This window comes from Peromyscus leucopus, chromosome 3, assembly GCF_004664715.2.
Source record: "Peromyscus leucopus breed LL Stock chromosome 3, UCI_PerLeu_2.1, whole genome shotgun sequence".
NCBI classification, from domain to species: domain Eukaryota; kingdom Metazoa; phylum Chordata; class Mammalia; order Rodentia; family Cricetidae; genus Peromyscus; species Peromyscus leucopus.
The window spans coordinates 47,461,509-47,475,176 of record NC_051065.1 but is presented as its reverse complement, the minus strand read 5'-3'; the positions used below and the strand labels follow the sequence as shown (position 1 = coordinate 47,475,176).

General features: G+C 42.9%; 1 pseudogene; it reads left to right on the top strand.

Annotated features, from left to right (window-relative positions):
* Positions 1-13,668, top strand: part of LOC114701528 — a 385,931-nt pseudogene that overhangs the window by 315,695 nt on the left and 56,568 nt on the right.

The following is a 13,668-nucleotide window of genomic DNA, read 5'->3' as shown; positions in this document are numbered from 1 at the left end:
TTCTAGCCTCCATACACACCTGTACACAGGTGCTCATGACCACCCCCCACAAACATGTTTTCTTTCTCCCTGCCTCTCTGTCTCTCTCGGAGTTGGGCTTTAATAAAAATGTGACAATTGTTATAACTCTCATAGTGCCTCTTTCCACTGAACTTGACCACATATCTCAGATGTCTTTACTGACCTACACCCCCAGTGACGGCATTATCTCCCCACCATTCAGAAGGGACAGAAATTAGCCCGACAGAGGAGGCAGGAGCCATCACAGTGGCTATGAGGATCCTTCTCATCCTGCCATGGAAACCTCTCAGTCTGTGTGGAGTGAGGATGGGGCTTCTTGGTGTTGAAGAGCCACTGTGACAGACTCTCCAGGTAGATTTCCATTTTAAGGCATATGTCAGGGTGTCAAAATGTCTATGTTGTGTTCAATCCTCATTAAAATGGAAGCCCATTGCCACCGGCAAAGAGGAGGTATGCTGCATTATTTATTATTATTTTTATCTGTTTTCCTAAAACTGGGCTGTTCAGGTTCAAATGGCCGATAAAATTGCCACCCACCTCTCTCCACCCTGTCATTTTACAGCTCATATCTGTGCTCTGCACATTGTATGTTAAATGCTATATTACCAGGGTGTCGCCAGCCCTGAGCAGTACCTCCCAAAGCTGATTTCTCTGGCTTCCTAGCAGCATACAGGGACTATTTCTGCTTTTCTCCCAGGAAAGTCTCTGTCCCTTGTTTTCTAGGTCATGCATTCCGGCCTCTTCTCTGTGTAAAGCCCATGAAGCCACTATTCTAGGCATCCCCACTGCTCCTTCGCCCTGGAAGGAGTTCCTGATCTTCTGCCTAGCCCCTGCTCCTGCCCTAGCCCTCGGCCCCTCCTCCAGATTGTAGTAGAGTTGGGTGAGAAAGCATGGATTCCTCTGGGGAGATGGCTCAGCAGCTAAAGGTGCCTGCTGCACATGCCCAGTGACTGGAGTTAGAACCTTAGAGCCAATTCGGAAGGAGAGAATCAATTCTCAGTTGTCCTCTGACCTCGCATCTGTGCTGTGGCATGTTCATGTTCCTGCCCAAAAAAACCATGCACAATCTTAAAAAAGAGAGAAAGAAAGTGTAAACCATTTGCCATTTTAAAGAATTCTCCGGAGCAAAGGAACCACCCATTCACCCCACATCCCTCAGCAAGAGGTATCTGGTTGGTTATTTGTCATGATCCAAGTGTCCTTACACATTTCCTGTACATGCTTGGTTAAAGGACCATGTTTCCACATGCTAAAACACTCATAGGAAGATGAGGATTCATGAAAATGCAGGTAGTGTGCCTAATTTCTCAGAGAATAAAATGCCCTGTCTTCTGTCTCTGATGAGAGGAGTCGTCTGTGTGGGCAGAAGTGTAGTTTCATACTACTACACCTTCAAACGACATTTAATGAATACCACATTGCTCAGGTGCTGAATTAAAGCAGGAATTTATTACAATTCATGTATTTCCAGCACTTACAAGATATACATTCTAAAGATAGAGTTATTAGCCGCTTTCTTTATAATTAGTTAACAAAACGATGGTGGTGGTGGTGGATGATGATGATAAAGTGTTTTGAATATGGCTAGGGGAAGAGGGACTGTCATTTTATCACCTCTAGCTCCTCAGTGTCTCTAAGGCACAGGCCAACAAATGGTGATCTCACTGGTGTACCTATGGCTTTCCAAGTTACATACTGTGCTTTTATTGCCATATGCCGTGTAAGGAGCAAAGACTGTAAAACCAGCAAAGCCTAAAGTTTTCACCCCTTGGTCCTTTACAGAGGATGGATGGAGACACCTGCTCTAGCTCGCAGATACCTCTGGGCTGCTTAACATCCATGGATAAACGTCTTGGCATTCATAAAGGCTTGAAACCCTGCCCTCTTTAATGAGTGAACTAACCAAGACAGCCAAACCAAACCAAAGAAACAGTAGCTCTTAGTCTATATCTAAAACATGATATATAATCAAGTGTCAGTCACCTAGTCAGAAGACAGAATTCACTAAAAGTAGTCTTTGTAGATGGATTACCACCAGATGATCTCTTACTTTGTGTTCCTCACCTCAGAACTGAAAATAGTTCTTCTAACTAACAATATAGCAATAGTTCATTGGTGTCTTGGTCCTTAACATTTACTAAGTGCTTGGGGTATGTTTTAAGAATCTTACACATATTCAGGGCTGGAAAGATAATTTAGCCATTCAAGCTAGGCTCACAACCAAAAGTCAAGAATCATACCCATATTCAAAGAATGCTGAGAAGTGAGTGGTATTGGTGACCTATCCTATGGATGAGAACAGTGCAAGAGGGCACATCAGAGCTGCCTGGAAGTCCATCTTAGGTCTGAACCGGAGTGGTGATCTGTCACTATCTATGAAAGTACATCTTTTTATGCATTTATTGAAATGGGATTCATCTGGATATCATAGAATTCAGAGCTGAAACATTTTGGTTTGTTTAGCCTGGCTAGTATTTCACTTTGTTAGTAGCAACCAGCAGGTAAGGAAAGAGTGCTTAGAAGACGAAGACACGCACTCGCATGCATTTCTTCACCTGCCGAGTCCATGACCTTGGTGGCCGTTAGTCAGCTTCCTGTACTATGATAAATACTGAGACAGTCAAGTTATAGAGAAAGAAAGTTTATTTGGTGTCACTGTTTTGGGAGTTTCAGTCTGATTCATTGGCCCTCTTGCTTTGGGGCTTGTGATAGTGCTTGTTGATGGATGCATGGCAGAACTAAATGGCTCACTGCATAGCCAGAGAGCAGAAAATGACAGAGAAAAGGGCTGGATTCTCACAACCCCTTCAAATGCATGCCCATATGGCCTGAAGACACCCTCTAGGCCACTTCTTGAAGGTATCATCACTTCCCAATGCCAAGCTGAGAATCAAGCTTCAACACACAGGCCTCTGGAGAACTTTCCAGATTCAGAATCCATCAGTAGGTTACCTTTTTAGAAGAGAAGTGATGATAATGGTAGACTCACACAGCACCCAGTAAGAACCAGGCCTGGGCCTCTTACCTAAGACTCTGACTCAGAGGTTCAATATATTTCTAAAAGCCCTAAAGATTCACTGGCTTAAGTTTTTGAAGTCATCCAGCCAGGTGTCAGCAACACCAGGGCTAAAGCTGAGTTGGAAATGAGATAAACTAGGACTCCCTGGATAAGATGGAATTAGTCTAGGAAAGATGGGTTGTCCCCCTAGGAAGGTGGGGCACTATGACTATCCAGAGGCTCCAGGCAGCCGGTTTCTAGAGTATTCATTCATCCCACACTTGCAGAATGAGCCACGCCAAGCACTGTGTTAGAGTGGTGATTCTTCATCTGAAGAGTCTGCTAAAATAGATCCTTTCCCCATAGTTTCCAGGTCAGTAGGTCTGGGGCAAGTTTTTTTGGTGGCTTTGCTGATGTCTGGGGACTACTGTATACGAGGAGGCTAGAGATATTTTGGTGAGCTAATTTGGTGGTTGTGAGTCCTGCTCTCAGCAGAACTTATATGTGCAATTAGTGGATAGATGATGAATGGATGGATAGATGGATGGAAGGGTGGGTGGGTGGATGGATAAGTTTCAGGAATGAGTAAATAAAAAGACCATTACAATATACTATATAGAATAGCTATAATGGAGATAGGTGTGAGTCTCAGTGTGTTTTTGCTGCTATAACAGAATATGGTAGGGTGAATCATTTATAACAAGTAGAAACTCTTGGTTCATAATTATAGAGGCTTGGAAGTCCAAGGTTGAGTGTACATCTGACAAGGGCTCTCTTGATGTATCATAATGTGCCAGATGGGTGAGAGAGACCATGAGGTACCTGAACACACTTTTATGTAGACCAAATCCTTCCATAACCACCCTAAAATGAACTCTGCTTCCATGACTGATCGCCTCTTAAGGTGATTTCAGGTACTGTGGTACTAGGAAGGTTTTTCAACATATGGCCTTGTGGGACACATTGAAACACAGCAGAGTAGGCAACAGAGAAATAAATCAGGAGTCTGGCCAGGTATGGAAGACCCTGCAGTGGAGAGCCCTGGATGAATTCTGAAGGTTCAAGCAGAAAGTGGAGATGTTCTAATGCTCAAGGAACAGCCAGCACAAAGCTCCTGGTGTAGGAGAGCATGTGCTCAGAAAGCCCAGAGTGATCTGCCAATTGCCGTGGATGATGGATAGGGCTGGCATGATAGGCACAGTTTGGAGAAAAAGAAGACTAGAAAGCCAGAGAACAGCCGTAGTTCCAAAGTCCAGAGTGGCACAGTGGAGATCTGGAGTTTATCCAGAAGCAGTGAGGGGCCACTGAAGGGATCTTAAATAGTGAAGTGGCAAGATGAGATGTGCATTGGGGAAGGACATCTCTCTACAGACACTCCACTCTGGAATGTCTTTCCTATTTTGCTGAAACAAAATACCAGACGAAAGCAACTTAGGGGCGGAAGGATTTGTTTAGGCTTACGGTTGAAGTCCATCATGTTGGGGAAGGCATGGCAGCAGGAGTGGGAAATGGCCAGTCACATCGCAGGAAGTGATGAGAGAGATGAGGGCACTCAACCACCAGCTTTTCCTTCAGTCCTGGCCCCCAGCCTACGGGATGATGATGCCCACAGTTGGAGTGGATATTTCTTCCTCAATTAATCCTCCTTAAGAATTTATTCAAGGACAACCCAGAAGTTTATCTCTTAGGTAGCTCCAAATCCATCAAGTTGACATTCAAGAACTATCACACTACATTGTTAAGAAAGATGACAGTGTCTGCAGGAGAAATGGGTGGAGCATTCCCAGAAGGAAAAAAAAAAGGTAAGGAAACTTTCCTGTGATTTATTCGGGACCTTTACTTATCTTATTTTAGACTATTATTTAAAAAAAAGTAATAAGATAGCTATGGAGTGCTTCAGTGTGGAAGATGAGATGTTTATGTAGATTCCTTTGCTCTGTGTCCTTGGGAAAATTACTTCAACTCTTCTGTGCTCTGTGTTTTCCATCTGTGAAATGAGCACTGTAATGGGTAATTGTGAGGATTGCATGGGACAGTGTAAGTAAAACACTGCCGAGCACATTTTAAGTGCGCCACACTCTGCTACCCCAGGAGAGCTGATGGTTGACTATTTCTGTCTCCTCTCTGGTCTTTGTAATTAGCCGTTTTTTTCCAAGAAAAGAGAACAGCAAGGGTCCTCCCGTCCACAAACACAAGTGCTTGTCGTATTTGACTGTCTTTGTCTTTTTGCTGAGAAGTAATTTCATGGCTCATGCACTTGAGATTCCATCAGGAAAGCTGGGCCCTCTATCAAGCAGATGATCGGCCCGCTGGGCATTCATTGGCAAATCACAGCTCTGTTAATTAACTCAATGTGGGATTCCAGCTCTCAGCTCCTTCCAAAGCTCCCTCTCTCACTTGGGGTTTGAGTTGTGGCCTCTCTTCTCTTTGGAGCCCTGGGGACAAGTGTGCCCCAGGCTGCCCCCTTTGTCCTTGTCCTCCCTAAGCTCTACAGTCTGGAGACCAAGCCTTGTCTGCTGTCTTCTTCTCCTACATTCCCTTCGCCTACTTCCTGAGAACTTCCCTACTTTCTTCCCGTTGTGAAAGGGGACATGTTTTTTCTATTCTGAGCACTTTGCTTTGCCTTGGCTTGTCTTCCTGGGTTCAGACAGGGATCTGCAGAGTGCCTCTCTGCACACCAGTGCCCAGCCCAAGGCAGCCCTATTTGGCTAATGCAGATCCAACAGACTCCTTGACCAACCCCAGGGGAGCGTTAACAACCAGAGCTGCAGGCTCTCTTTCCTGTCACTGCACTGCTTCTCTTGATGTTGTGTCCTTGGATAAAGACTTCTTCCTTCCCTCCCTTCTCCCCTCTTTCTCTTTTTTTCATGTGTGCCCATGTATAAATGTGCCCATGTGTGTGCAGGTGCACAGGTGTGTGCATATTTTGTGAGGCAAAGATGACCACCTCAGACATCAACCTCAGAAAGCAGACTACCTCATTTGAGACAGGTCTTTCCTTGGCCTGGAAACCATTGACTAGACTAATTAGGACAGCCAGAGACTCCCCAGGCACTTACTTGTCTCCAGCTCCCCAATGTCATACACACACATGTAACACACAGCACATGCACACCACAGACACAGACACACAGACACACACCACACACACACACACACACAACACACTAGCTTGACCTAGTCACCAAGACTAACAAATAGTAGGCTTATAAGGTGAGGTGACTTGGAAATCTCACCAGAAGCATGTTTCTAACCTTGACATGAATTCACTTTGGTGATTGGGCCTGGCCATCTATGGTTGTTCCTACAACAGTTCTGACTCTCATACTAAAAGGGAGCCACAATACCCACTGATTGTATACATAAAAATCAAGAAGGTGAATTCTCTGTGTGATTTACCTCAGTTTTAAAAAAGAAATGATATTCTAACACGTGCCACAGCACAGAGGACCTTGAAAACACTAAGTAAAATCATCTAGACCCCAGATCCCTCATGCAGTATGCTTCCACTCATCCTAGTATCTGAATTCTCAAAATTAGAGACAGACAGTGAAGTGGTCACTGCCAGGGACTGGGAAATGTGGAGAATGAGGGTTTAAAACAGCCGTGTCCTGAGATGGATAGTGTGATAGTGACAGGATTAAACCACTAATGGCACAGAACTCCATGTCTAAAAGCGGTTTCCTTCTAAATTTTATATTTTGTACAAGCACAAGTCTCAAAGGAGGATGAGGAATCATCATGAAAAAATTTAAGCAGAAATAAAATAAATAAATAAATAAATAACAAACAAATAAATAATAAAATAACTGGAGGGAATGTAAGACCTATAATTTTCAGGACTCGGAGAGTGAGGCAGGAAGATTGTCATGAGTTTGAGGCCGGCCTACACAATATAGCAAGTTGGAGCAAGCCAGGCTATCTCAAAAGACCCTGTTTCAAAACACCAATAAAATAAAAACAACTATTTAAACAGTCTGTTTACTGATTCAGCCATTCTCATAGCCTTGGGGTAATAATGTGGCTTATGTACAACTTTGCCATTCATGAAATCATCATGTTTAATACATTGCATTTAGAAGTGTAACTCAGAAAGCTCACCTGTTAATTCAGCATGTTTTATGGAGCTGTTTGGGAGGCAGAGTACTTGGCACTTCACAGAGCAATCAGTGCAAATGCACTGATTGCATTGGATTTGAAAAAGTCCACACAGTCCCTCTCAGGAGAGCCAAGCCTGTGAACCCAGGGAAGTTCTCTGTTCTCATGGGTTTGGAATTGTGTCACTTAGTTGCAAAGAGAAGGTAGGGCCACCATATTTTAATGGAGTTTCTAATGCAAATATGGGTGGAAGGCCAAGCATGGGGAAGCCCTGTCCTTAGCAAGATTCTTCCTTGAGTTGCAGGTTTCCAAGGCTGTCTCACTATTCCTTGGATTCAAGATGAGCTTGTCTAGTCTGCCCTTTTTGTACACTTGTCCCATTCCTGTATCCCCAGTGACCATCTGATGGAATCAACTTGTCCTTCATCAGTAAGAAATGACACCTCCGAGCTGTCTCTGAAGCACACTGTTGTCACAATGATTAAATGATGGGAATGTGAAGTCCTTCTGACCACAGCACATGGTCAGTGCTGCCCAAATGAATGTCATGTCTTTTGTAGCGGGTCACAGTGTCATCGTGCTCTGAGGATTAGAGTGGAGAAATGCAATATCTACTGAAGCCATTCCTACAGAAGTCCTTTGCAAGAGATAAATTGCCCATTCAGTTCTGTCCACTGTGCCTGGAATCAAGACAAGTTGTCCGCAGACAGTGCTTTCGATCTCAAGTGCTTTAGAGCCTGAGACAGGTGTGTCGAGAATGGTGTGTATCTTCCAGGACATCGGAATACGGCCACGAATTGGTGGACCATACAATCCATGCTGTTATTGACACTTACACACATCGTTCTGCAAAATGTTGGTGTTTATATGTGTTCTCTGAGCCATTTACTAAAGAGTATGTGGATAGATTCAGAGGCTGAATGAAAAAATGCAGCTTCTTGTTTTGTTTTCCCTATGATGTGGGTGAATCAGTGGGCCTCCAATAGAATCAGGCTCATCCTAGCTCAGTGTCCTGAATGCTTTCTCCTTTGTAAGTAGCTGCTTGTGTCATGTCTGGGATCATTTCTTTGTGTGTGAGTTATATCAAAAATACCTTGTTTGTTGTTTAAGAAGAGGTTTACTTAGTTCCCATTTGTGTAGATTCCAGAGTGTGGTAACTAAGTACATCTGCCCTGCTCTGGTGAAGATCTCAGAACTGGAGTGTCAACTGGCAGGTGGCAGGAACATGCAGAGAAAATCTCTCTCAGGAGACAGGAAGCAGGAGATGCTTGCTTTATACCAACCAGCCTTGGTCAGAACTCACCCAATCTGGGAGCCAGCTTTAATCCCTTCTGAGAACAATGTCCCCATGACCTACCCGTCTTCTCCTAACCCCTGCCTCTTTAAGCTTCCCACCTTCACACTGCTGCACTGGTAGTCCAGACCTAAACGATGATACCCTTTAATTTTTACACTCTGAGGGGGACATTACTATCAGTGCATTTTATAGACAGGAAAACCTGAGGCTTGGGAATGGCCAGAGTTATATGACAGACAAGAGCCAATGTTCAAAGCTCAGATTGTGTCTCAAAATTCTCAGTGTTTAGTAATGTAATATTCAGCTGTAATTACTGAGTCTTTATCTTTTCTTTAGCCCTGTGGAAGAATTCTCAGCATGGATACTGTCACAGAGAAAAAGTAGATTATTGGCAATCTTTCACGTCATAGTAAACAGTGTCAGCCAACAAAATATATGACTTGGGCACCTTTGGATGTCACTCATGTGTCACAGCCAGAATATCTTAGGGTGGCTCCATCTCTGGGTTTCACAGTTCTTGCATTTTCAGAGCCTATGCAGCGCTGTTTCTGCCTTTCTACAGACACACGACTCCCATCACACAGCCTTTGTTCCCCTCGTCTGTCTCCACACTTCGCTTCTATCAGCATGTCTTGTTATTCTGATTCTTGAAGGAGAATGACGCAAAAATTGCCCAGGGTACTACGACATCACTAAAGTTCTGAAAAACTAACTGAGTATGAGTAAAAGACTTTTATCAGCATCCGTATCAACCATGAGAGCAGAAGATGTAGAAGATGCTCTGTTCTTCTGTGAGTACTTGAATCTGTTTCCATGGCATCCTGGGGTCATCTTATCCCGATGCACAGTCATTGTGTTGCATTTCACAGAGTCTCTAGGTTCACAGTGGCTGCTGATGAGAGGACTTGCTTATGTGGAACAAAAATGTCTCCAGGAAGAGACAACTTCTAGCTAGCTGATGCTGAAAAGAGCCTTTTGAACAGTCCTCCAGATACACTGAATGCCCTCACTAAAGTCCAGGGATAGTTGTTTGTGTGTGCAGTGTTGTGTGGGGTTTTTAAAGAAGCTTAATTTCTTTGCTCATGTTGCTTGTAGAAATGCAAACATCAATATTATTAGTGTGCTTGATTCTTAGAATGACCGGACCAGAAATGTATAAAGCAATTTATGTTGCAAATCATCATAATCCTCTCCATTTCGAGCCAGGTGACCCTTTGATATCATTTTCTTGGTCATTTTTATTGCTTAAATTAGTCTATAGTATATCAATGCTTTATGATCATGATATAATGCTTATATCACTGGGAAGAGAGCATTGATTAGAATATGCAGAACTTTGCACGGTCTGTTTTTTTCCACACCTCATTTAATACCAACTATCGAGCTTTATGGCTAGCATGTTAATACAGCCATATGTGAACATACAGTCAGTTTGTTGTTAACATGTGGGTGTGATGTATCCCAATGTTAGGATAGTTAAGATAAGTTTCATAGAATACGGTTCTAATGTCTGCAATACTGCTTTCTTAACTCATAAAAGGACATGGGTAGTGCACTAGTTGAACATTGTAGATTATTAAGATACGTTCCACCAGAAATATCTGGTTGAAGATTCTACTTATATTTCTCGAACACTCATATTTTCTCAGATAAAGATGCGAGATTTTGGCTTACAGAAGGCGTATTCTAGCTTACCGCTTACTAATTCTATTTTGTAACTCTATATTAATTGCTACTCTAATCACCCACTATAATACAAGAGACATAAGCTGTAAATATAGATTTGTATTTAGGATCTGCTTGAACCATAAAAGCATTATGTAACTTTAACGCAAGGGTTAAGAGCATAATCCTAGTGAGAGTGTCTAAATCATAGACGTTATATGTGTGTTCTGTTTTTTACTTAACCTGATAACCTATTTCTATCCACAAACCAATTTAAATGATGGGGTTCCTTGTCTCATGGCAGGGGGAGTGGAATCCTTGGACAGGGTGTTAAGAGTCTTGTCCATTCTGGTGAAACGCGAAACCAGGGAGGGAGAGAGGCATCTAGGACTAGGTGGGTCTTTTTGACACAAGCAGGCAAGGACATGAGGACAAAGGGCTGTTCTTGTTAGAGAGTTGAGCTGCTCATCTGCAGAGCACATGGAGGAGGAAAAGTGATGGTAGTCATAAAGAGGGTCAGAAATGAAGACCTTAGCACAAAGGCTCTGAGGTTACAATTAACCTGGCAAACCACAACATGGCCAGAGCAGGAAAAAACCTTGAAGAGGACTCTGGGGAGAGTCCACAAGGGGGATGGAGTTGAAGTTCCTCCCAAAAGACATTGCACAAGTAAGCATGTGTGGAGAAATGTTCACAGATGTTAACCCTAAAATTAAAGTCAGACTCCTTGACTTCTCTGAGTTACCCAGGAGTGAGAGAAGGAGGCCAGGGCCAGAGCAGAAGCAATGTCCCCAGGGGTGAAGAGGAGAGATCTATACATAATTATTACCATCGGTAACCAAATATCATGAAACTTGGCCGCTGATCAGAAAGAAAATGAAAATGAGCAGAACTCAAAATATTGCTGACATCTGGGAGTCCAGAGGATGGTTATATCTTGAGCATCACTGGGGCTTTCAGAATCCTAGTTCTGAAGCTCGTCAAGAGGACCTTGAGCATTGTGGGCTAGGCTCAAAAGGAAGTTCTGCATGGGCCAATGTGGATTTAATAGGCATCAAATTAGTGCTAATCTTTTTCTGATCAATGCAGGTTAAGAGTATATTTGGGGGCTAGAGAGGTGGCTTAGTGGTTAATAGCACTGGCTACTCCTCCAGAGGACCTGGGTTCAAATCAAGAACCACGTGGCAGCTCACAAACTGGTCTGTAACTCCAGTCCAGGGGATCTGATACCTCACACAGACATACACGCAAACAAAGCACAGTACACATAAAATAATAGACATAAATCAGGAGAGAAAGAATAAAGAAAGTATATTTGAATGCAATTAAATTGTAATTTTAACTATAAATTCAGATAAATTATAGTCTTAACTTTTTGAAAAAGAGCATACAGTATCTCTAAAAACATGTGTTATGATATCAGGTGTGTCTGTGAGGTGTAGCCTCAAGTCAGGGAAATCCCCCACTACCTGTATGTCAAGTGCTAAAAGCACAAAGGCTTGACCTTTTTTCCCATCTCTACTGACAAGAATAGTGTCTCCACGGCAGAAATAAACCTTGAACTTTGAGAATTGCCCTGCACTGTCAGGTGTGAAGACACGTGGATTGTGGTGATCTGATGCATTACTTTACAGACGAATGGCAACACCTATTGTTCCCTTAGAAGCCATCTGGGTAGCAAAGGCATCAATATATAAAAAACAATCTCACCTTGTATATTGTCTGTCATCTTTTCTTTTTAAATTCATGATTCCCATTTAGTGTTTTTTTTTCCTAGCTTGATAAATTATTAATACTCAAATTCCTTTGGTGATAACTGGGGGGGGGGGGGTTTTACCCAACTGTTTCTCATTTTGTTTGGGGGTTTTCACTGATCTTCCAATGACCTTGTCCTCGTTAGTGAGTGGCTTCTTCAGTCCGGCTTTGATAGCTACCACTGAACAAAGACAATGGAGAGGGTTAAAGGAGAGATTGGCTTACATGGGGCCAAAGGGGATGGAGATGCTTGTTTCTTGTGCAACAAGACGTGAAGGACATGAAAATATTTACTTAACAAAAGACCCAAATGCAGGACACCAGCAAAATTCAAAAGTGACTGACTACATGTGAAGCATGAAAAACATTTCTGGCTATTGGAGATACTTTGAGCATAGAAATCAAACCTCCAAAAAGTGGGCAAAATTCGAAAATACAAGCAAGAAGCCATTAGGCATCACTGTTCAGTCCAACAAACTACAACAGCATCTCCTTGGCTGGCTCGGAGTGAGCTGTGTGAGCCGCCGTGTGTGCTGCGCACTGACAGTGATGCCTGGTACTAACCAGTGCCAAGGAGATATCAGCACCTTTCCTCCCGTGCTAAGTGACTATCTGGGAGAGACACTGTGGGCTCCTACTCACTTGTGTTCCCGTTATTCTGTGGAGAACCAGCTCATCTGTTCTGCACTGGATGTTTTGAGCGGAACGAAGGGGAAAGGCATAGCCCTACCCTTCAAGTGACTGAATGGTGCCTGAAGACGTGAGGACAGGAGGAGAGCAGGACAAGGGGATCCTAAGGCTTTAACAACCAGCAACCTCAAGGAAAGAGTGATGTCCCTCCTCATCTGTGGTAGCTATTCTTGGTTGTCAACTTTGACTACGTCTGGAATTAACTAAAACCTAAAAGGCTGGGTACACCTGTGAGGGATTTTTTTTCTTAATTAATGTATTTGAAATGGGAAGACCTAGTTTTTACTCTAAATCTTTTGAGGTAAGAAGATATACCTTTAATCCAGATCATTTAAGGTGAGGAGATCCACCTTTGATCTGGGTCATACCTTCCCGCTGGAAGCCTGTATAAAGGACATGGAAGAAAGAAGCCTGTTATTTCTCTTTGCCTGCTTGATCTCACTCTCATTAACAAGTCCATTCCTTCACTGGATCAGAGCCTCCTTCTTTTAGGGATCCAGTTTATATTGAAGACCAGCTGGAGACATCCAGCCTCATGGACTGAACAGCTACTGGATTCTTGGACCTTCTGTTGGTAAACAGCCATTGTGAACTAGTTGGACTACAGCCTGTCAGCTATTCTAACAAATTCCTAATGTGTGTGTGTATTAATTCTATCAATTCTGTTCTTCTAGAGAACCCTGGCTAATACATCATCTTTGTATTTTAGTGCCTAGAATACCTGGCTGAAGGATAGAGTTTTAGTAAATGAACAAATGATTTAGTCAATCATGAATGATGAGTGAATGCTCAGTTTTCAGAGATCTAGTCTACCACTATGAACTTTTCTTCCAGAATGAGAGTGATTATGGGCATATGCCTACAAGAGAAGTTGCAAAAGTGATAGGGTGAGCTGAGCCTAAGCCCCAATGACAAGAATAATTGCATCTCCTAATGCTAAGCTTACTTTCTGAAAACTTCCCTCCCATTTCCAAAGCTTTGGTCTCTCTCTTCTTCCTGCAGCCAACTCCTTCTATAGAATATGCATATGTGGAGAATTTTCACATCACACATCTGTTTCTTAGCTTAATTTCTGAGTGCACAACAGCACTTGCTTTGTATTAGTTCATAATTGAGATACTGATAGCATAACAATCTGTAACGT